This window comes from Pteropus medius, unplaced genomic scaffold (genome assembly GCF_902729225.1).
Source record: "Pteropus medius unplaced genomic scaffold, Ma_sr-lr_union100, whole genome shotgun sequence".
Lineage (NCBI taxonomy): Eukaryota > Metazoa > Chordata > Mammalia > Chiroptera > Pteropodidae > Pteropus > Pteropus medius.
In genome coordinates this window covers 6,671,653-6,676,203 of record NW_024350319.1, presented here as the reverse complement: position 1 = coordinate 6,676,203, position 4,551 = coordinate 6,671,653, and the positions used below count along the sequence as shown (strand labels likewise).

Below are 4,551 nucleotides of genomic sequence, written 5' to 3'. Positions count from 1 at the left end.
TGAGCTAATTCTCCTGATGACAATTGTAAATAAACTACCCCGTTCCTTACCTATAGGTAATCAAGACATTGCAGAATTCTGACTGATTGAATTCACTTATTGTCTGATTGTTCTGAATATAATTCAATGATATAGGTTTAAACAGCACAGGTTGCAGTAACCAGTTTCAATAAAGTAATAGTGCAACTGGTTTATATTTTCTACAATGAATATATACATTTTTAAAGTTGTTATTTGTAAACAAATCCTACAAACAAAATGCCCATAAACCCTAATTCAGTTCCACTTAAAAAAAAAAAAAAAAAACTACAAATTTGCATAATACAAATTGGTTTCTACAAGCTATATTTGTGAGCATGAAGTAAGCACATTAGTATTTAGGAATGTTACTAGAAGTTGCAGTATTCAAAATTATGTCACAATCATAATAAGTTGCCTAAAGTAATCATCCGGTTCACCTTAATAGTGAGTCATTTCTGTCCTTAAGGAACTCTCAAGGTTATACATTTTCAGAAAATGAGAAAAGAAAGAGAATCTTAAAAAGGGAAACAATCACTGCTTGAGCCTTTGGTTCTTAAACTTTAGTGAGCATGAAAATACCCTGGAAGGTTTTAAATAGATACTTCTTGATCCTTTCCCCAAGATTTTTTTTTTTTCAGTAAGTCTGGGATGGAGTCCAATGATTTGCATTTCTACTGCTATGCTGGACCACACTTTGAGAACCATTGCTTAAGCAAATCAAGTTTCACTCTACTCTAAAACTTACAGTATAATTTTTAAAAAATTAGATTTTTAAAAAAGCAACAAATGAACAAGACAGATAAAGACTCATGAATGAGGACAACATTTTAGTGGTTACCATAGGGAAGGAACAGAGAGGAGGAGGTAGATAAGCGTAAAGGTTGTCAAATATATAATGACAGAAGGAAATTTAACTTTGGGTGGTGAATACACAATGCAATATACATATGATGTATTATTGAATTGAAACCTATATAATTTTATTAAACAATGTCACCCCAATAAATTTAATAAAATAAAAATCGATTATTCATAATCCACAGAGAAATGAAAGGCATAGATGGGATAACTTTGGGGCTAAACAATCCTGGATAAAGATAATACTAACTTAACTACTCTTTTTCCTCAATATTGGCAATTTTCCTGGGATGATCTGCTTATTTTCAAATGGAGATGGCATTAATATATACTGCTACAAATTTAGTAGGAATCGCCATTATAAAACTCATTCCTATTTTGATGTAATATTTTTAAAAGGCAAATTTCTACCAAACTGTTCACATAGATTAAAATGTTTCTTTTAATAGAAGAAAAATCAATTTTAACTTTTTTAAGTGGGATAATTTTAAGCCAAGAAAAATTTATGTAACTGTAAGCATGGCCATATGGACTAATCTGTCTCAAAATATCTATTTGGAATCAGCGGGATTTTTAACTGCATGGCTATAATTATTTCATTGATTCGACAGAGGTTCTCACAGCTATGTACCTTGGCTCCTGTGTTGACTTCTCAACATTCACAGTAAGCTACTGAACACCTGTCAGGGTTTGGGCGGAAAGAACATATTAAATTATAGGAAACAACATGCATTATACTATTTCCTACAATGTGGAACCTCAGTGTTGGTAGAACGTTTTAAGTTTCTTCCCTTTTTCATCTTTTTCCAACTCTCCTAACTTCTTTGAATATCTTTTCTCCTCTTTCCTGAGAAAAATGAACAAATGCTGCAATCCCCACCCTCCACCAGATAGTTGCATTATTGATTCTCTGCCTTTTCCATTTTCCTGCTTTCTTTCATTATCTTGTTCTCATCTTTGCCTTTCCCCAGTGACCAACAGCTGTCTCTGATGTAGTGGTTTATCGTACTTTCATGATTGGGGCGGCCAATCAACAGAGGAAATTAAAACTCTACCTTGACATTTATCTCTACACTTTCACCTTTAATGTATTTCCCAAGGGTCAGTTGAATCACATAATGGTTGGAGTGTGTGAAAATATGTCTATATGTGCATATATATACATATACACGTATATATATATTTTAGGATATACGTGTGTGTGCACTCACGCATCTGTGTTCATGCAGATAATACCTTGTTATTTGCATTGTTAGTTAAGTTGCTGATTTTTTTCTTTATATTTAGTTTCTTCCAAAGAATTAAAATAAATTTATTAAAACGTTTTATATGATAAATGAATCAGAAATAGTAATTTGTGTTTGTTCCAGTTTTGTTCTTTATGCTAGAGAATGGGCTTTTTTATTTAAAGAACAATAAATGGATGAGACCTTTTGCCCCAACTCTTTCGATTCTTTCAGCATCCCCTTTTACTATGTTGGATAGCTGCTCTATTTTTCTATTTTCTTTCTTTAGACTTTCTTTTTTCAAAGTGTGTTCAGCAGAAGGCTAGTATTGGCCTCGCTTAGAAGTTTGTCAGGGATGCAACATTACAGACCCCTCCTCAGACTTAGTGTATTAGAATCTACATTTTAACAAAATCCTCAGGTAACTTCTACATGCACCGAAGTGTGAGAAGCGCTGACCTAGTATATTATCTGTCAGCGGCTACCTACAGATATTCTGCAGGCCAGACATGGCACACCGACATGTGTTGCCTACTTTACACTGTATTTTAAAATGTTTTAATTACTTGGGAACATATGAAAATTGGTAGAAATCATGTTGGAATGTGAATCTCTACACTCTATTGAAAAATTAGAAGGTCTAACTGACCTAGGCTCACATTTCCACATGGAAACTCTGTTGCTATACAAAATACAGGAAGCCCAGTTAAATTTGAATTTCACGTAAACAAAAAATACTTAATAAAAGTATATGCCCAATATTGCTTGTGGCATGCTTAAAATTAAAAAAAAAATGTATTTGGTTTCTTTCTGAAATTCAAATTTGACATCCTGTTTTGTTTTTTATTTTTCTTAAATATGGCAACCCTACACCTTACTGATCAGTATGTGATCATGAGAGAATATTAAATCACTTAATAAACAAGTTGAAAGGAATTACCTGGAACATAGTAAGAAATTAATAATAGTTAATTCTTTCCGTTTTGTATACAGTTTTCCTATATAGATGTGTCTCATAGCATCTGCAAAACAAAACCTAAACTTTTTTTTTGTTTTTTGTATGCGAGGCAACCCTTGGTTGACCTCACAGATTGCAAGGACCTTGTCAGCTTACAATCCTTTATTTTTTATTTGTTATGCCTACAGCACCTGGTCTTCCTAGGTAGTCTCCCATCCAAGTACTAACCAGGCCCGACCCTGCTTAGCTTCTGAGATCAGATGGGATCAGGCTTGTTCAGGGTAGCATGGCCATAGACAAAACCTAAACTTAAAATAAAATTTTATTACATGTTACAATTCTATGGAAACAGGGATACTTTTGAATCAGAAATATGTTTCAGAGTAATTTGTCCAAATATGGACAAAATTTATCTTCATCAGAAGAGACACAAATTGCATATACTCAATGATGAAAGTAAATGCCATATACTTCAATTTTAGTTATTTTATGACTATATATTACTATAGATTTATTGTGCTAAAATATAGTATTAAATTCTATTTTTTGAATCTACTATTTCAAGAGCAATACAAATGCCAATAAAATAAAATATTTAATGGCATTCTTTGGGTGAACTTTACTTACGTAGTTACTTTTTATTGTTATTTAGGGTAAAATTGGCTTCCCGTTAACATTAAAAAGTAACATATGTAATATTAAAACAATAAAATCAACTTCAATAACTAGTTTTTAAAACTGGTGATGTATTAGGTTGAATGATATGAAATTGCTGATATTCAACTTTTGAACATACAAACAGCAATTTCATATGATTTGATCTAAGAAATTGAGATACATTGAAGGATAGGCTGTTATATGCCATTAATAATACTATAAAATGTTCACAAAACAACGAAATGTTTAGATTATACTGTTAATCCAGAAAAAAATCTAAAAAAGAAAGCCAATTTTTTAAGATGATCTCTCTCTTATGATGAATTCACTGGTGAGTTCATTTTGTTGTTCCTTTAAATTTTTTTGCAACTTTCTATTTTTTTATTATTAATATTTTTTACTTTTGTAATCAGAAAACAAATATTTCTTTTTTAAAAGAGATTATATATTTAGTGGTGATAGGACTGGTTGAAAGTCAAAATTCAACAAAAGAAAGTAACCACATACTGACAGTCTCTGATGTTCTCTGATCATCTCTGACTCATTCCAGAAGCAGAGGTTTGCAAAAGATGAATGTTCTTAGTTCACGTATGAAGAAATTTGGGAAAAATTTTTCTGAAAACCATAATGCAAGTCGACAGTTTTGCTGTGCAAGGGGCTGAGGGCTCTGGCTACTCTTTTGCCACTTTCTAGTCTATGAGTATAAAACACATGTATGAGACTCAAAGTTTTTCTGATCTGATTCATCTTTAAACTATGTAAAGATCAAAGAGAGGCTTTATGGTTACCCTTACAATGTAATCAGTGATACAGCAGTTCCTCCTTTCTATA

General features: G+C 32.0%; 1 non-coding gene across 1 annotated transcript; it reads right to left on the bottom strand.

Annotated features, from left to right (window-relative positions):
• Positions 1-3,242: 3,242 nt before the first annotated feature.
• On the bottom strand, positions 3,243-3,361 carry LOC120583552 (5S ribosomal RNA). Its single transcript, XR_005647800.1, has one exon. It is a non-coding gene; the product is annotated as a 5S ribosomal RNA (ribosomal RNA).
• Between the last annotated feature and the right edge of the window lie 1,190 nt (positions 3,362-4,551).